The sequence below is a fragment of the Solea solea genome, chromosome 9, assembly GCF_958295425.1.
Source record: "Solea solea chromosome 9, fSolSol10.1, whole genome shotgun sequence".
NCBI lineage: Eukaryota > Metazoa > Chordata > Actinopteri > Pleuronectiformes > Soleidae > Solea > Solea solea.
The window spans coordinates 26,480,575-26,501,627 of NC_081142.1; the positions used below are offsets into that span (position 1 = coordinate 26,480,575).

The following is a 21,053-nucleotide window of genomic DNA, read 5'->3' on the forward strand; positions in this document are numbered from 1 at the left end:
GAATAAAAGTCCATCTTAATTCTGCTTTAAATTGCTTTTTGGGGTTAAGACATGATTTAGAATTGGGTTTAGGATAGGGTTAAGGTAAAGCATTTAGCTGTGATGATTAGGGTGACATTCCTTGGCTCTGCCTCCTCTATAGTTAAGATATAGAGGTTTCTTCAGCTCTATGGTCTTTTGTAGGTTATTCTTCGAATTTCAGTTTAAATTTGCCAGAGATTTTAATGGAAACCAGGTCAAAAAATATAAATATATATATGCAGGATTGTATTGTGTCATTCAGGTGTTAATTGTGTTAGAAAACCAGTCCACAGAGACTTTAACACACATTATTTGACCTAAAACGTCTCCGTCCTTCAGCTGAGACTCACGTTCATTGCTTCCATTCACACCAGTGTAATTCATCTTTTTGTGTCGCAGTCAAAGGTCTGTAATGAGAAGTAACTGCGTCCTCGTTTGCTGGTTAATTGCTTTTCTTTGTCAACCTTTTTTTTTTTTTTTTTTAATGGAGAAACAGGGAAATGGCTCACTCTGCATATTTCAGATATCATCTCTTTCCCTTTCTCCGTCTTCTATTCTCTCGTAGTCTGGTCCACTGCACGTGGGTTTCAGCTCATTATAGTCCTGAAATGAAGGAGTGAAAGAAACAGACGGCCCATGACAGAGAGTGAGCAAATGAACGTCAGCGGGCGAACGTTAGTAACGTGGTGAACCAGCAACGACCAGCAACGACAGGACAAAACCAGCAACGACCTGACATATTTTTTTGTGAAAATATGAAAAGTTGGTGGATCGACACAAAAACTAGAAAACTACAACAAGCATGTTTGTTGACACACCCACTTCTGCATAGGTGGGCGTGGCTGACCGACATCCTGAAGTCCCTCCTCCAAACATCACACCTGCAGTTCATCATCTCATCAAATCTCAATGTCTCCTGCTCTGCTCAAACACCTGGCACTCAGATTCAGATCATTCAGCTTGTGTGCTAAATAAACATCTAATGTCATTCTTGTTAGTGTGGATTCAAATGCTCAGCTCGTCTTTCATCAAACATGCAGGAAACATCTCAAACATAAAGAGAAACATCTCAAACATACAGGAAATATCTCAGACATGCAGGAAACATCTCAAACATGTAGGAAATATCTCAAACATGCAGGAAACATCTCAAACATACAGGAAATATCTCAAACACAGGAAAACATCTCAAACATGCAGGAAATATCTCAAACATAAAGAGAAACATCTCAAACAAGCAGGACATATCTCAAACACAGGAAAACATCTCAAACATGCAGAAAAAAAACTCAAACATACAGGAAATATCTCAAACACAGGAAAACATCTCAAACATGCAGGAAACATCTCAAACATGCAGGAAACATCTCAAACATACAGGAAACATCTCAAACATACAGAGATACATCTCAAACATGCAGGAAATATCTCAAACATACAGGGAACATCTCAAACATGCAGGAAACATCTCAAACATGCAGAGAAACATCTCAAACATGCAGGAAACATCTCAAACATATTAGATCTTAGTGCTGCATTTGACATCATTGATCATAATATTCTACTGCAGATATTGGAGCAGACCCTTGGTATCACAGGTGCTGCCCTCTGCTGGTTTAAATCATACTTATCTAATAGATTCCAGTTTGTTCATGTTAATGATGATAAAGCCTCACTACAAACAAAAGTTAATTGTGGAGTTCCACAAGGCTCAGTGCTTGGGCCTATACTTTTTACCTTATATATGCTTCCTCTAGGGAACATTATTAGAAAGCACAACATACACTTTCATTGTCATGCAGATGACACACAGCTATATTTATCAATGAGGCCGGATGAAATAAATCAGGTTGTTAACTCCAGGAATGTCTCAGAGACATTAAGTCCTGGATGACCTGTAACTTTCTACTTTTAAACTTTTATACTCGTTAAAAAGTAAACTTTTTAAAACTTTCTGATCACATTGTCACTTTAGATGACATCACCCTGGCTTCCAGTTCCACTGTGAGGAACCTTGGAGTTACTTTTGACTAGGAAATGTCATTTGATTCACACATAAAACTAATTTCCAGAACAGCCTTCTTCCACCTGCGGAACATTATGAAAATTAGAAACATTCTGTCTTTACAGGATGCTGAAAAACTAGTTCATGCTTTTGTTACATCTAGATTAGATTACTGTAACTCCTTATTATCAGGATGTTCCAACAAGTCTGTTAGAACCCTTCAGTTCATTCAAAATGCTGCAGCAGAGAGACCATATAACTCCAGTGTTAGCTTCTCTACACTGGCTCCCCGTACAGTTTAGAATTCAATTTAAAATCCTCCTCCTCACGTACAAAGCACTTAATGGTCAGGCCCCTTCATACCTGAAAGACCTAGTCTTACCCTATCACCCTAATAGACCACTTAGGTCACAAAATACAGGTTTACTTGTGGTTCCCAGAGTCTGTAAGAGTAGAATGGGAGGCAGAGCCTTTAGTTACCAGGCTCCTCTCCCGTGGAACCAGCTCCCAATGATAGTTTGGGAGGCGGAGCCTCTCTGTGTATTTAAAGTTAGACTTAAAACTTTCCTTTTTGATAAAGCTTATAGTTAGAGCTGGTTCAGGGAAACCTGGACCATCTCTTAGTTATGCTGCTATAGAACTAGACTGCTGGGGGATTTTCCTGTGGTGCACGCACATTCACTCTCTCACTCTCAGGATATGCTTATGACTTTTTATATGTCATTAACCTTGTCTCTTTCTCTCCCTAGTTTGTGTATTTCCTTCCTTCCCTCTCTCTCTCTCTCTCTCTCTCTTTATTCTCAACATGCAGGTTGCGGGACCAAGATCCAGTTTTCGAGGCTACCCATATCATCACCATTATTATTGTGCTATAATTAAAAAGTCGATATCATTAACTGTCTTAACGTGTAACCTGATACAGTTGTTGTGTATCTGCTCCTGGTCTCTCTCTCTCTTCTGTGTCTACCTCATCTCCCTCTTGTCCTTTCTCTCCCCCACTTTCTGTCTCCCACCTCTCCGCTGTCCCCCATTTTTCCTTTCACCCCAACCGGTCGAGGCAGATGACCGCACATCTCTGAGCCTGGTTCTGTCAGAGATTTCTTCTTCTGTTAAGAGGGAGTTTTTTCTCTCCACTGATGCCTAGTGCTTGCTCATTGTGTGAACTGTTGGGGTTCTCTGCTCTCCTTGATGTTGTCTATGTACAGTGCCTTGAGATAATATATGTTATGATTTGGCGCTATACAAATAAAATTGAATTGAATTGAAAAACATACAGGAAACATCTCGAACATACAGGAAGCGTCTCAAACATAAAGGAAACATCTCAAACTTCAGACTGACATACGCACCTCTGTTTGATTGACAACTAATTATATAATAATAATTTAGTGTTAGAAGGGGGTGGGACACCTGAATTTGATTGGATGAAAATGTTTGATTATTGAAACCTTTAATGAGCTACGTGATGGAGACCACATTTGTTTTTGTCCCTGTGCTTCAGGTTTCATCTTCTGGTCCAGGAGAACTTTGGTCCTCTTTGGTGACCTCGCCTCACCTGATCCAGCCTCTGTTCGTCTCTCAGCCTGGAACAGATTTTCTGCCTCAGGTCGTCCTGACTTCAGCTGCTCTAAACCTGGTCAGTCTGATTTTTACCTGTGTTCTGTTCTTCGTCTGTGTTTCTATCATGGTCTGGTCCAGTACAGTTTGGAACAGTAAAGTCCTTACTTTGTAGGAAATCCAGCAGCCAAAGTCTAGCTCCGCCCTCACTGTACCATTTTACTCCAAAATGAGAAGGGTGCCAAAGAATGGAACGGTTGGTGCTGTTTATTTTGACTCCTAATGGAAACACAAAAAAACAAGATGGCGGCCTTCCTGTTGGGTTTGGATCATGGTAATTTTTTCTACACACGTGTAACGATGTTCGTGCATTTATGATAAACCTGCTGTTCAGAGGGAATTGAATTTAAGAGAACCAAAGTGAAGCAAAGAGAACCAAGGAGAACCGCTCCACTTTGCTTGACTGCGTTTCTAAGAGGAAGCAGATGAAGAAGACATAAACAGTTTCAGCCGCGTTTCACAGCTGAAGTCAATAAAAACACATAAACGCTAACATTGACATTTCTGAGCTGATTAAACACATTCACACATGTGTACGGTTTCTTTGACCTGTGGGAGTTTTATTAATAATAACAATAATAATAATAATAATGTTTTTCTTGCACATTTGAGGTCAGAAAGAATAATAATATGTGACTCATGTCGTATGAAACTAGATTACTTGTGTACATTTCCTCTTTCTTGAAACCAAATATGAACCTGAGTTACAAAGTGGATTACAGCGCGGTCTCCTCTCCTCTGCTGCTCGGACTAAAGTGGCTTTTTACATAAACTGACCTGAGGCTACAACAGCAGATAGCAGTTAAATGAGCACATGTTTGGGTAGAAACACACACACTGACCAGTCTGGCTCGGCCTTCCCTATTTACACAGGGTAATGTGTGTGTGTAAGCCTGGGGCCCATGGACGGCGTCCAGCACAGATCCAGAGCCAGAGCGTCTCCAGTGGCCCCCAGGACTCTAGTAAAATAAAAAGTCGCAGGAATGTGGAGTGAAAAGAGCTGCGTCTGTGTGTCGAGCTGGAGCAGAGAACACCTGTCTGACTGTGTGTGTGTGTGTGTGTGTGCATGTTAGCAGAATTAGATAAGCAGGAAAAATAACATCTGTTCGAGGTCATAAAAATCTGTTCGTTTCAGAGAATGGGATTAAGTTAAACAAATGTTGTTTCTGTGTGAATGATGCGTCATCTCCATTACTTTCACTCACTCTCCCATACCAAAGTCCAGAGAGAAAACACAGCAGCTGCTGGTCCTCTGCTGCCTCGTGTGGTCACTTTGTGTCACTGATGTCAATCTGAACGTTGGATTTCAAACACTGAAGTGACAAAATAAGACATTCGAACTTAGTGATGGAGAGTGTGTGTGTGTATGTGGGAGAGTGAGTGCTTTACAAACTTCAGTCTAACACTGAGATAAAGTCATTTCTCAGTGATTTTACCAACAGACAAACAGCGGTAAAGGCATGGAGGTAGGGTAGGGTTTAAAATAACTCCGTTAAATGCATTTGCTTTGTTGTTTTAAAGCTTGTTTATTATTATTATCATAATTTTTATTATTATTAATACGAATAATAATATTACCGATAATAATAATGATAAAATACATCTATATTCTTTGTTAAACTAGACCTTTTTGAGCGCAGCGCTTTTTTGAGTTGACCCAGAATGTTTGTGCCCTAAAGCAGAGATTATTGATCCTTCCATTATTGTCGGACATGACTGATGAACTCCCCACAAACACTGCCCCCTCATGGCCGCACGATGACCCACATGGCAACGTTGGTAAAGATCTAAATTTGTAGCCGGGGAAGCAAACATTTCGCCGTGTCTTTTCCGTGTGTTTCTGCAGTTTTGGGGGAAGGTGGCGTTTTTATTATGTCACATTCTTTGGTCCATTCACTCGGGGACATTACCATGTCCTTTGATGGACTTCATTGGGCTCCAAAGGAGGAGGACGTAACCCTGTTTATTTAAATGCACAGCTTTGTTGGCTCCTTTAAAGGAATCCATTCACTGCCCAAAGACAAAAAAACCTTTGACCCTCCCCTTTTGTCGTCTGCTTCATTTGCCGCTCCATTTTATTGCGATCTTTGTGGCGGATTTTCACTTTTTTTTAACAATTTTCCAGTAAAATGAGGCCGTCGCTCTTTAGCTTTCCTGGCCTGAGTCTGTGAGGAATTCCGGTGGGAATTCTGCACCTAAAGAAACTTTCTTCTGCCTCTGTGACACGGACATAATAGACTTCAGTCTCTCAGATTGTTACAATTAAAAGCGACAGAAAACGATTCCCAGGCCGTGGCTGCGTCTGCACGTGTTTTTCTTATTGCAGATGATGGTAATGGAAGGATTAGTTGATTCAGAGTTACTATCAAGCGTTTGGATCAGTTCAGTGCAGACGCTGTAGATTAATCTTCCCTCCACTTTAGAGCAGATTATAATAATTCAGACACAGCTCTTATTATTCTGATTCATTATTTGGCTTCACTGCAAAACACGGCCAATTATTCATTTCGTCACTTTCAGTCTGTGATGTTTAAAATCATTTAGTTAAATTGAACAGAAATTCTCAAATGTTGACTTAAATTGTGTCTTTCTTTACTTCATTAAACTGATTTTAAGAATTTATACCTTAACATTTCTCATATTTGCACACACACCAATGTGTGATAGTGAATTTTAGTAATTAAAGGTTAAAGTAAGCTGCAATATGTCAATATTCTCTTGTAAGATTTTACTCGCCAAGATTATTTTTCTTTCTAAAAAGAAATTGATTTCAATTTTCCATAAACGAGGATTATTTGACTTTATATTTGCAGTTTTTTAGGCCACGGTCTTCAACGTAAATGACCTGGGGGTCACTGAGTATCATGTCTGGTCAGCAGGGGCCGGTCAAGTGTGAACTACACTTATTTTGCTTTATTTTTGTAGTTTTAGTTTAGAGTCCTGACCCCCACAGACACAGAGTACTGAGTCTGAGCTGCAGGACCACACAGGACCAGAACCAGGACTAACCCGAGTGTGAGAGTGGAGCAGAACCAAGACTCAGCTGAGATTAACATTAAACTAACACATGTAACTTTGTGATGAGTCATGGTTCTGTTGTTAATGTTTTAAAGCATAATGAGAGAAGTGTGTGTGTGTGTGTGTTTCTGTCGCCTCATGAGGACCTGGTATTAACACTGACCTTGTCAAGACCTGTAGTCCTCATGGAGACCAAAACCTAGTTCTATTGAGGCAGAACCACATTTCTGAGGAACTGGTTATGGTTAAATGTTAGTTTTAAGGCTTTGTTTATATAATGCAGGGTTACACTGTGTGTGTGTGAGTGTGTGCGCACGTGTGTGTGTTTGAGTGAGGTGCAACAGGTCACTGTGAGGTCAGGGGTGGTGTGTGTGTGTGCGTGTGGTCAGTATCTTGGTGGTCCTCTGTTGTGCAGTGATGGTTTGCTGGGTCAGGCCGGGGTTGACGGGTGGTTGTGTGTGTGTTGGGGGGCGGAGCCTCTCCTCTATCACAGTCACCATCACACACTGCCCAGGTCATGGTGACATGTTATGACTATCACTGACTGCAGCTTTAAAGCCACATTACGTCTGCATCCGTGCGTGTAAAAGCTCTTTAAGTGAAACACATGAGCCAAATGAAATCCTCACCGCTCCTCAGGCCGCGTGTTGTTTATAAAGCAAAGATTAGCCGGCAGTTTATGGTCTGTAGGACGTTAATGGTATCTGATGAGGAGTGACGTGATGAGCGTTTGGCAGCTTTTATTCTGATGTCAAATCCGTGCACTCACATGCAAATCTGTGGCAGCAGAGTTCCCAATCCTGAAGTCGCTCCGTGAGTAACAATGAGTCACCGGCCGCACAATGGAGCACAGTGACGGCCCGGCCCGTGTGAAGTCCTGACGGCAGCACAGTGACACTCTGGGAGGCTTTTAGACGCTTCGCCCTGTGTCAGCCCCCGTCACCTTTCACCTCCTGTCTCCTCTAATGTGGCGTTACTGACTGTGACACACTGAGCACGGAGACGGTGAGTCCCCACAGAACCAGCCATTCTCTTCCTGAGAGGAACGTGTGGTTCATTAAATCCTTAGCCTTAATATTTAAGTCATTCAATGAGGACGAGACTTTGAGACTTGAGAATTGAAACAAGTCTATTCTAACTTTAGAACACGTTCACGTCTTTATCTCAGTGTTAAACTGAAGTTTGTAAAGCACTCACTCTCCCACACCAAAGTCCAGAGAGGAAATTTTTTGATTTTAGCTGTGGGGGATACAGCAGCTGCTGGTCCTCTTCTGCCTCGTGTGGTCACTGTGTGTCACTGACATCAATCTGAACGTGGATTTCAAACACTGAAGTGACAAAATAAGACATTTGAACTTAGTGATGGAGGCAACATTGAGTGTCTGAGTGTGTGTGTGTGTGTCTGAGAGCGTGTGTGTCTGTGTGAGAGTGTGTGTGTGTTCCACACAGAAAGCTCTTTGTTTCTTCCCCTCGCTCCGACCTCGTGTCAGCCACTTTGTGACAATATTTATACAAAGTTTGCATCGAATTAAAAATACATACAGGTGTATTTACCTGTGAGGGGGGGCGCTGGCTGCCATGTTTCCAGCTGCTGCAGCTGGAAACATCAGTGTGTGTTTGTTTAAGCCTCATGTTTCAGGCTGAGCTGAGTGTGTGTCACTTTCATTAACACGTCTCTGCTGCCAGACATGTGACTGCAAGGTCATCACACACACACACACACACTCTCTCACACAGACACACACACACACACGCTCTCACACAGACACACACCCACTCTCACACAGACGCACAGAGACACGCTCTCACACAGACACACACACACACAGTGAGTAAAATGTGTTTTGTGGAACACTGTGTTCAGAGCGACGTATCGTTAATGTGGTGTGTCAGCTTTTTTTTAAGTGTGTGTGCGTGAGGCATTGCTGTGAGCGCCCCCTGCTGCTGAGAAACAGGCACATGTTCTAAGTGAAAACATGGCTGCTACAAGGAAAAACAGATTTTTGCCTCTTAACAAAAGATTTACATCCAAAAAAATCTACGCCAGTTTAAGTCTCTGATGTCGTATGGATATTTTTAGTCACTTCAGTGTTAGAAATCCATCGTTCAAATTAAAATCAGTGACACAAAGTGACCACACGAGGCGGCAGAGGACCAGCAGCTAAAATCACTGATTTTCTCTATGAGGTTTGGTGTGGGAGAGTGAGTGTTTTACAAACTTCAGTTTCCTGTTGGAAAAGACGTGAACATGTTCTTAAGATGTTGTAGACTTTCTGTAACTTTACATTAACTGTAAATTTAACACTGGTTTGAAGGACACTTTGCTCTCAGTTGTAGTAAAGAGAGTTCATCATTAACTCGGCTGAGTTCAGAGTTCTGTCTGCTGTCGCTGCATCGGAGGAGGAGGAGGAACATGTGACCTCTGACCTCACTGAGGATGGTACAAGTTTGACTTTTAAATGAAACATTAAATGTGCAGACTGACTCTGACTCTGTTAGAGAAGCACTGACTAAACACGGTTTCACTCTCTGTCTGTGGTGCTTCTTAGCTACATAGTCAGTCAGTCAGTCATCATCTACCGCTTTATCCTCCACCAGAGGGTCGCAGGGGGTGCTGTGCCAATCTCAGCTACATCGGCGATAGGCGGGGTACACCCTGGACAGTTCACCAGTCCATCGCAGGGCCACACTCAGATAGAGACAGACAACCATTCACTCTCACACTCACTCCTATGGTCAATTTAGAGTGTCCAATTTACCTAATCCCCAGATTGCATGTTTTTGGACTGTGGGAGGAAGCCGGAGAACCCGGAGAGAACCCACGCACACACAGGGAGAACATGCAAACTCCATGCAGAAAGGCCCTTGTTCTAACCGGGGCTCGAACCCGGGTCTCTCGCTGCAAGGCGAGAGTGCTAACCACTATACCACCGTGTGGCCCTTAGCTACATAGTTCCACAGATAATAGTTAGCTGGCCTGATAGCATAGTTCGATATTTTGATAGTTAGCTAGCTAGCAAGATACAGTGATGGATCAATAGCTAGAGATAAACAGCGAACATATTCTTGAGCTGACACGTCTTTAATGAAGCGGCTATAATCTGTGTTTCCTTGTGTTTTCAATGCAGTGAGAGCGAGCAAGAGTAGACTACAGTCACTGTCACAGCGCCCCCCAGTGTACAAACTGTGAATTATAAACCAACACGTCTCCTGTCGTTACACCGTTTCTGTTTACGTACTGCAGCTTTAAATCAGTCTGTGATGTTTTAAAGACAATTGTTTTCCATTTTAACTGAAGAGGAGGACACGATGAAGAGGGAGGAAAGACACAAGGTCAGAGTTCAAGCTAAAGAATGAGGGAGGAAATGAGTCTGTGTTGAGGATGTCCATTGCGTCTCCACCTGGACCTTCAGCAGTGTGGACAGAAACGACCTGAGAGACGAGATAAGACGTTTGTTTGTGACTGCAGGAAGGTTTTCATGTTTGCTGCAGAGATAAATACAGATAAACATACAGGACGTGTCTGTAATTAGTCTATAGGCTGCTCACTCATCCTCCCTGTCTCTCTGCAAAAAGACACAAAAAAAGAAGCCACAATGGAAACCAGATGAAAAAGAACACGAGTGAACGGTGGATTTCGTGTCAGCATCCGACTTCCTGTCATTATCCAATAAGAGCTGAGAGCGAGCGACCTCAGCCACGATCCCAGGGCGGGAAATCTCAGAGAGACGTAAACAAAACACACACACACACACACACACACACTCTAGAGCACTGCAGCTCCAGGCTTGGTTTTCATGGTATTCCTGGTTTTCCTGGTTATCATGGAATGTGGATTGTAAACACAGGAGGAGACAAGTGGAGGACGACTCAGTCACTGTGTCAGAGGACAAACAAGAAGAATGACATCATGTCTGACATGTTTTATACACACACACAAACAGGATTTTGTGCAGGAAAAATGGGAATATTTTGTATTTTCTACATAAAAATATTTCAAAATGTTCTATATTTTAAAGATCACGACACAAATCACAACATAAATCATGACCAGGGCTAATTTTGCATAATTTAGCATCTAATTTACAGAGATATCTAAATGATATTCAGTAAATGAATTTAGTAGTGACACACAGAAATCTTAACATAAATGTTAAATAAATAAATCTCCCATGACCCATCTGTGGGTCCTGGCCCAGTCTTTGAGAACCACATTGGACGATGCCAGCTGTCAATCACGCTGGTGTGCACCCTTGTGTACTTTACCCTAAACTTTGTCAGATTTACTGATTTATTAGAAGCCCATGCTGCAGTATCTACACGGGCCATTAGGGGGCAGCATGGTTTATTCCAGAGTTTATTCTCAAAGTGAAACCTCAGACCTGGGGCCACTGAGGGTCTCGTTTGGTCAGTTAGGGGCCAATCAAGTGAAAAAGATATAAAAAAATAACATTTATGACGATAATTCACATCATTTCAACCCTAACCCAAACCCTACCCTTAACCTTAATTCAAACCTTAGTACCTAAAACTTGAGTTTCTACCTCATTAGGACCAGGTTTTTGTTTTCTCGTCTTTTTCAGTTAAATAAAAAATAACAAAATACATTTTAAATCTTTAAACTGTGACTTAAACCAAGACTAATGTGTGAACACTGATGTGGATTTGTTTTTATTTCACTCATCACTGCATTCATCCATTCATTCATCATTATTTGTCTATTATATCATATACTGTATATGTATGTATATATATATATTTATATATATATGTGTGTGTGTGTATAATAATATTATCCCTGTCAAGTCAATCCATAAACTAAATATAACCACATAAATGTTAATAATGTCTAAATATTATGTCAATATGCTTTTCTCCCACGTGTGTGAAGATTTATGAAAGTAAACACTGCTCCCTTCTGGTCAAAGAGGCAAACTACACTCAAACACACATAGAGAGACCATCAGTTCTTTATTTTTCATGTGATGAATGAATGAATGAACAAATTAATAAAAACATACATTTCTGTTGATAGAACCTCGTAAATTATATGCTACCAGGCCAGGCGGGCCGAGGTGCGAGGTGAGTAGAGCCGGTAATAGACATAAAGACATGAAAATGTTATTTTTCCCTCTGGCAGCCATGTTTTCACTGAGAATAAGTGTCAATGATCCCTTTTAGTTTTGATTTTCATCTATTTTGCAGTTTTTTTTTTCTATTATATTAACTATAGTTAATATAACTCTAAATAACCCCCCTCTAAATTAAGTGTAAACTGACCTGTAGTTCCAGCTGTCACCACTGAGTGGCAGTACAGTGTAACTTTTCCAGTTCTGCTCAGAGAAATGTTATGTATTTATTAATTAAATCTTAATGTAAAAGCCATATTTATATTGCTTACAATGCGTTAATAGTTAAAGAAACTTAACATACAAACATATACCAAAATCAATCATAAAACAAATGAATAATAAAAAAAAAAAAAATTATTTACATTGAACTACAGTGGTCCCTCACTATAACACGGTTCACCTTTCGTGGCCTCGCTGTTTCGCTGATTTTTTTTTTTAGTACAATTTTGCATGCTTTTTTACAGCGTTTTTTACGCGCATTGTGTTCTGCGTCCTGAAAAAGATGCACCCGAGCAGCACGAGGACGAAGAGGCCGTGGCATCGTCAGAGGAACTGTGAAATACACGTGAGTCACTATTAATAATTTCATATGTGTCCTCGTAGGTTGATTATTTAAAATTAAATTTGTTATTTCTAATAGCTAGGAAAATGTTTATATTTTTATTTCTCAAACAAATGTTTGAGCCTGAAAACAAGTTTAGATTTTTGGTTTCATTCTATAATACTTTTCTGTTTTAAAATCTACGAAGGTTTGAACTTTGAGGGTGTTTAAACTAGTGAGAAATGTGAGAAAATGGTAATGTCTGTCTGAGAAAAATGTATAAAGTGTGAGGTGAGGGGTTTTACAGCCTTAAAACATATATAATAATTGTAAAAAATAAAGCTGACTACTTTGCGGATTTCGCCTGTTGCGGATTATTTTTAGAACTAACCCCCGCGATAAACGAGGGACCACTGTATATCCTTTTTCAATATAATCATTAATACTCCAAAAATATATATTCTCCCTTCTTTATATACTGTAATATAATATAATTTGACTTTTATTTTTTTCATTTTGGTCAAAACAAATCTTCACTTCCGGCTCCGGAGGTGACTTAAGCGTACTTGGGATGGCCATGTATCCCAGAATACATTTTGGCGGAGCATAGCAGCAGATAATAGAAATATAAATCTGAAATAAATATTTTTCTTTGTCCCGGAACAGAGTTTTAACATCATTTGAGGCAAGAAATTAGTCATTTAGAATTCAAACGTGGTTTGTGTATGAAGATCTGACGTATTTATAGTTTGACAGCGACGTTTGTCGGAGGTGATAAGCTCCGCCTCTGCGGACGCTCGGCACTCACTGTGCCCGGCACAGAGCAGCGTTACCTCGGCCTTTCCTGATGAAATGATCCGCTGGCTCAGACGTCGCTGTCATTAGATGCTCGGTGTGATCCATAGATTTGTTGTTGACGTGTTATTTTGTTTTTAATGGAAATTTTGACCTGACAATTTTGACCTGACAGTTTGAAAGTTTGTATATTATTAATGTTTATTTTATTTTAAGTTTGAATGTTAGATTTATATTAAAGTATATGTATATATATATATATATATATATATATATATATATACTACTCTACAATGCTGTAATATATCTATTTTTCCACATTGTATTATTTGTATTGTATATTTTAATAGAAATAAATTAATAAATGAAGTTAAATATTTAAAATGTAAAAATAATAACAACATATATATGCATTTATTAAAAGTATTTCATATGTTCATTTATCAACACCGTAGGTGGCGGTAATGAGGCTGCAGCACTATTCGCCAGCCACCATTCATACAGCAGAACAATACATACATATTTGCATACTTGAGTATTGAGAAACAACCACATACTTGTGTACTCCCGTACTTGGCAAGTATATACAACCAGCGTACTTCTCAAGTATATACTTCCCAAGTAAGCAAGAACATACTTGCTTTCTTGAGTATTGAGAAACGGCCATGATCCTGACTGACTGGCAGCTAGAGCTAGCAGACTAACATGCTAACAGGTGGGCGTGTCTCTGTTTCTGCTGCCTGAGATTAAGCAGATTAATGTCACAGTCCTTTTTTAAAGGGCCAGTACATTTGTTGTATTGTGACTGAATCTTTCACGTTTGTGATTAAAGTTGTAAAATCCTCAGTTTAATTGTTGTGTTTTTTGTTTTGTATTGAAATATGACTTGAATAGAGCTGTGGACGTCACATGACTCCGTTTGTATGAGCGGCCATGTTGGCAGGCAAAGATAAACCGGAGTGCTGTTGGATTCAAGGAGGCACATTTATTCTGTCATCATCCTCATACGCAACACACCAGTAACGTGAAATTAGATTCATTAAATTCATTTCTGATTTTCCTCAAAGTACCACCAGAGGGAGCTCTTGCAGGTGCCACAGTTTGGGGGACAAACCTATTAAGTGTGGTTTCAATGGGAAAACATTCATTCTTATCAACTGAGCATCATGAGGAGGAGAAGAAGAAGAAGAAGTTGAGTTTTATTGTTTTTAAAATAATAATAATAATAATCAATGTTATCTCCAGTAAATCAATAACCTAATAATAATAATCTAATTATCTTCATCCTCCTCCTGCCAACAGACAACCGGCATCTGGACACACGGAGACACCTGCCACTGTTGACCTCTGACCTCCTACTGCTGCTGCTCTGGAGACACTCGAGATGATCCTGACAATGTATGGACAACATACACACACACACAAAGAGAGAGAGACACACACACTAACACAAACAAAGAGAGAGAGACACACACACACTTAATTACATTACCTGCAATAATTCAATACACCAACAGACAGGTGCAGCCGTGTGTGTGTGTGTGTGTGTGTGTGTTAGCTGGTGTTTTTAAGGGTTAAATCTGGGTTGTAGGTTCAGTGTGTAGTTGGGGATAATTAAAGGGATAGTTTTTTTTTTTTTTAAGGTGTGGTTCTGAGGTTCTGACACAGACTCATAGCTGACGACACAGAGTCTCAGTCAGAGTCAGGTTTATTTTCCATGTATATCAAGAATTTGTTGTCGTTATATATTAGAGTGAAGTGAAAATAAAATACCCTGATAAGAAAAGAAAATGTAGAGTGCAGTTATTTAAGAGAAGAAAAGATCTTTATCTCACTGTTAGTCAAACTTGTCCAACAGGAAACTGAAGTTTGAAACCACTCACTCTCCCACACCAAAGTCCATGTGATTTTAGCTGCGGGGACACAGCAGCTGCTGGTCCTCTGCTGCCTCGTGTGGTCACTTTGTGTCACAGAGGTCAATCTGAACGTTGGATTTCAAACACTGAAGTGACAAAATTAGACATTTGAACTTAGTGATGGAGGCAGCAGTGTGTGTGTGGTGTTAAAATCGGATTTTCTCTGTGGACTTTGGTGTGGGAGAGTGAGTGCTTTACAAACTTCAGCCAAACAGTGAGATGAAGACGTGAACTTATTCTTTAAATATCATAGACACAAGATGTTATGCAGTTAGTCTTTTAGTTATGTTGTTACATAATTTTGTTAAACCTTACATTACATCTACTCACCACCTGTGTGTGTGTGTGTGTGTGTGTGTGTGTGTGTAAACAAAGGCTGTGTAGAGAGCAGACGGCTGCAGGCTCTTATCTGCTCGTGTGACTTTGCTGTTTTCAGCTTCTGTTGAAACAACCAAAGGAAATTCAGGCTGACGTGAAGATAACAGATGTGACGTCATGACCACGCTGTGACTGCATGTGTGTGTGTCTGTGTGTGTGTGGATGGCACGCGTGGGAATTCTGGGAACAGTGTTACAGCAACTTTAGTGCCAGTCAAGAGGAAAACAAAGGGATAAATTGGTTAAAGGTGATGAAAGCAAACATGAAGTAGGTTTCGAGGTAACAATGCTGCTGCTGCTGCTGCTGCTCCTGCTTCTCCTGCTGCTTTGATTGATTGATTTTTTTCATTGAACTTTACATTGCACCTTTTTTTACTAGAACCTTTTTAAAACTTTTTCATTCATGTGAAAAGTCTGATTTTAGTCAGACTAAGACAATAATTCACTTTTCTTAATCTCATGTAAACACGTTAGTGACTCAACTAACATCAAGCTAGCCTTAATCAGACTAGCATACCTGGATAATGTGATCCATAGTCGGATTACTCCTGCATGTAAACGCTTAGTCAGACTGGAGTCGGACCTGCGCGCACACCAAAATGTCCTCCCCCCCGGTCTTTGACCCAGATGTCGAAGGAGACGATGTATAAACTGTTGGTGTCAGTGAAACTGAAAACTACGGAGAAGACTTAATTTTGGACGGCCAAAGAGATGAAATATGGGTTAAGAAAACATAGAAAATCTTAGAGAGATACAGCGTCACCTACAGAGGCGGAGTCAGATATACATGGCTAATAAATGGAGTTTCTCCTCCGCATGTGTACTTCGACTCGGCAAGTCGTCCGATTGTCTGTCTTAGTCAGACTACGACCTAAGCTTGATCAAACTAAACTGAGTGTGACTGAGCTCATGGTGAAAAAAAACCTCCACCACCACAGGGCAGAAAAAACTCTGACAATGGAGATGATGTAAATCACATTGTTTCAGCAGCTTCACAAATCCCAGGTACAACCTGCTCATTTCAGTGTGAAAGAAGCTTTTCAGTGACAATGGCAGATGTTTGTGGAGACCAAAGCCTCCTAATCTGCCCTGCACGCCGCCCTCTGCACTGGGCCATAAAACGCTAATGTCAGCCACTGCTGCAGATTCTGAACAACACGAGTCACAGAGAAGAAAATGTTAGATTAAACTCACAGTGTGTGTTAATCTGTGAGATCTGACATCATTACTGTCACCTGTGTGTGTGTGTGTGTGTGTGTGTGTGTTGTTTGACACAAAGAGCCATTCATTGCCCACAGAGACAAAACAAAGGGACAGTTTATGGCAACAAAGGCAGCTCAGGACCTGGAGTCCCCCCCCCCACACACACACACACACACACACTCTTAAAACTACAATAAGGCGGGGCTATATGTCGTATAAATAATCTGTGTATTTTCTGTGTAACTTTGGTGTGGGAGAGTGAGTGCTTTACAAACTTCACTTTGTTTTACAGTGAGATAAAGACGTGAACATGTTAACATCATATTGCCCTTTTCCTCAGACTGTTCCTTAGACAGGTTCTCAGACTGTTCCATAGACTGTTCCATAGACTGTTCCTCAGACTGGTTCTCAGACTGTTCCTCAGATTGGTTCTCAGACTGGTTCTCAGATTGTTCCTCAGACTGTTCCTCAGATTGTTCCTCAGACTGTTCTTCAGATTGGTTCTCAGACTGTTCCTCAGACTGGTTCTTAGACTGTTCTTCAGATTGGTTCTCAGACTGGTTCTCAGACTGTTCCTCAGACTGGTTCTTAGACTGTTCTTCAGATTGGTTCTCAGACGGTTCCTCAGACTGTTCCTCAGACTGGTCAATCAGAGTAACCAGTCCACCTAAAGTCCCTCACGCTCGCTGTTCTCTCTGATGGAGGCACACTTTTGGATTAATGAAATCAAAATGACCCAAAAGTGTTCTTCAATTTGGCTGAACTCACCCTTTAATTGATTTTATCATCGTCATGGAGAACAGAGAGTTGGTGGCAGCTCAGTCTGATGACGTGTGTTTGAAACCTGACCCCATCGCTGAGTGGCGTGCACACACACACACTGAGGGTGGGGGAGCTACTTCCTGTATGTGTAGACAGGATTATAGGAGCTGGAACACAGAATAGAGTCATCACAGGGTTGATGGATAGAGCTGATCAATGAGAGTGAGAGAGAGAGAGAGTAATCAGCCACACAAAGGGGAACAACATGCAGATAAATGCGTTGCTATGGCGACGGCAGCTGCACTTTTGAATGGAGGAAGCTTCTTTTTCTTTTTCTTTTTTTTTACAAATCCAAAGACATTTGATATTGATTAGTGGCCAGGTGTTTCTTTCTCCAAACAACACAACCAACATGGATGCTATAGATACTTATATAGAGTTATATAGATGGATGGATGAAAAAGAAATAAAGAGGTGTATAAATGAAAGGATAGAAATGGAGAGTGATAGACGAGTGATTTACTGTATCGATAGTTAACGACATAGATGGATAGATAACAAGATATATTGATAGTCAACTACATAGATGGCTAGGAAACAAGATATAGCAATAGCTAACTAGCTAGATAGATAGATAGATAGATAGTTAACTTGCTAAATGGGTGGGTAACGAGATATATATATATATAGCTATCTAGCTAGATTGATAGATAACAAGATATAGCTACAGCTAACTAGCAAGTATATGGAACAAGATATATCGATAGTTAACTAGCTAAATGGGTAGGTAACATGATCTATCAATAGCTAACTAGCTGATAGATTGATAGATAACAAGATATAGCTACAGCTAACTAGTTAGTGTATAAGATATATTGATAGCTATTTCATGAAAAACATTGTTTTAGCTTTTTTCTGGTACGCTGCAGATGTTCTTATAAAATGAAATAATTTGTGTAAAACGTAAGTAGAATTTATAACTCACAATCTTTAGCCAAGATAATTTTTCTTTTCAGATAAAATAAAAGTGAGAATAATGTTTTTGCAGTGAAGATGTTTGTGTTTGTATTAGAATAAAGTGTGAACATGAAGAAATGTGCTCAGGTTATTTATTGATGTGTCAGGTTCTGTAGGTGGTGAGGCAGATGGGAGTCAGGGAGTCACACCCCCCACACCCACCCCCACCTCCTCCACCATCATCATCATCAGACAACAGCAGCTGGCAGCCTGCAGCATTTACCTCCTCCAGCTCTTAACTAGGACCTGACTAATCACTGGTGCTCGGTTAGTGCCACCACACCTGCCCTCCCCCATCACCGGTGGGACTGTCCCATCTAGAACCTTGTGATGGGGAAGAGTGAAATGTGACGTCACCCCCAATATCGTCAAGTTCCATTTAAGGAGTCAGAAAAAAACCACAGTTCCAAACGTGTCTGGAGCTCGCTGGGATTCTGCGACATTTTTACATCGTATTATTCGTACGACGGATTTAATGTGAAATAAATACATTGTAAATGCGATGGTGGCAGCCATTTTAGTAAATATGGAATCTCATGTCAGGGGTTGGTGATGTTGTGACTACAAAGGGGAAACGTGTCTTTGGTCAGATGAATCACTTCATTTCATGGTTAATCCAAAACCAAAGGATTCAACAACTTTTGTTTGCTTTCGAGTTCTCATATTATTATCTTCCTAAATGAGAAAAATATCTGGTTTCTTTCGTTCTCTGTCACCAAAATGAAAGTGGGAAACATTTTATGGACCAAACTACTTTGTGTGAAGATAATTATCAGCCGCAGCATCAGTGGTAGTGATGGATTAGGGTTTAAAACTAATGATTATTTTCATAATCTGGTTAATCTGTCGAGTTATTTTCTTAATAAATACCGCTTTCCTGGGTCTGATATCACAAACACAAGCATCTACAGATACCGATATCAGTCCGATATCGTCATTTATGAAGCTGTTAACGACACATTTGAAAGACATAACATGACTCGGCGAAAACGCTGTTGCTGATCTTTTATTTGCATTTTTAGCAAGGCAGATGACATACAGAATTGTTGGATTGTATCAGATTCTACATTTTTCATGTCTGATATTCGATCCAGTGATTTTGACCAGTATGAGACCGATACCAAGTATCATATAAGCTCATCCCTAATTCATTGAATAGTTGTTTGTTTCAAAAAAATATTTTACAAACCTTCATAAATTTCAAATTCAGTTTCAATGATTTCTTTGTTTTATGAAGCAAAGAAAACAGGAAATATCCACATTCAAGAAGCTGAGAAATCACAGACAAATCATTTATTATAATAATAATAATAATATAAATAATAATATTATAATGAGTCGTTGCAGTCCTGTTTCAGATGAGTTGCTGTGAATTCAGAAGTGGCTGCAGATTCATCTCTCTCTGCGCTGACAAACGCTGACATACTAAACTATTTTTAGCTGCTGTCTCTCCTGCACGCGCACACACACACACACACACACACACACACACAGCTGTGGACTGAATGCAGATGAAAAAGGAAAGTGAAGCACACACTGTGACCCGTCGTCGTTCATTTTCAAGTGAATTTGTCTTTTTTCAGTGAAAATCTGTGAATCTGTCAGATTATGTCACTTTATTGTAAAAATGAGACATTAATTCCTTTGATGAAGTATTTTAACAAAAATGATTCTGATTATAAATAAACAACAACAATAATAATAATACTAATACTAATAAATATTTTTTGAAATAATCCTGAAAAATAAAAATCATCTTTAAAAACAGTGAATTCACTTTACCTTTAAGTTTGTTCAGAAACAAATCTATAATGTAAATGTACTGTATGTTCCTGTAATTATATAATTTGTAAGAGGAGACTAAAGTTTATATGTCATATTGTTTTTTTTATATATCCATGTACATATGATGTTATATATGTGTAAAACAGACTATATATACTGTGTATATACTGTATGTATGTATAGTACATGTAGGTCATACCTTATATACAGTAAATATATATATTAACATATGTTTATATGTATGTGCTGTGTGCATATATGTAATATATTGTTAATATTTAATATATATGACGTGTATAAAATATGAAACATCCAATATTTATATTTACTGTATATGTGTGTATATATATAAAATATATACATATATAAAACATATACAACATATCTAATGATTTTTGTATATGTACTGCATGTATGTATGTTATATATGATAAAACATCTGTTTATCTGTTGTATGAATGTATTTGTATGCATAGATACAACATATATAATAGTTTTATACCATGTTTATGTATGTTATATATTTTTAAAACACATTAAAGATCAGTTTATATTTTGTAAGTGTATATACATGTTACATACACATGTACCAGGTATATATATGTGTGTACAGTATGTATGTTTATATAGTATAAAATAGTAGGCTGTATAGTAAGTGCGCGTGTAGGTTCATATAGATTAAACACGTCATGACGTCACACGTGATCTTACTCAGTATGTATACACACGTATCATATACCGTATGTATATAAAATGATGAGCGCGTGTGAGGCTGAGGGCGGTTCCTGCTGCACTTTATGAATAATGTAACGATGACGTCAACAATGCGGTCCTCTCTGCAGCGCGAGGAGGGCGTAGCGAGGC

General features: G+C 39.6%; 1 long non-coding RNA gene across 4 annotated transcripts in view; it reads left to right on the forward strand.

The window, feature by feature from the left end:
- Nucleotides 1–20,259, forward strand: part of LOC131466221 (uncharacterized) — a 34,788-nt gene extending 14,529 nt beyond the window's left edge. For 3 of the 4 annotated variants that reach the window (XR_009241396.1, XR_009241398.1, XR_009241397.1), the window contains 3 exons: nt 3,528–3,662; nt 14,432–14,527; nt 18,512–20,259. This is a non-coding gene — a long non-coding RNA (uncharacterized LOC131466221). Of the gene's footprint in view, nt 1–586; nt 1,258–3,527; nt 3,663–14,431; nt 14,528–18,511 lie in introns of those variants that run through there. The other variant, XR_009241399.1, reaches the window with a different exon arrangement.
- Nucleotides 20,260–21,053: the final 794 nt, after the last annotated feature.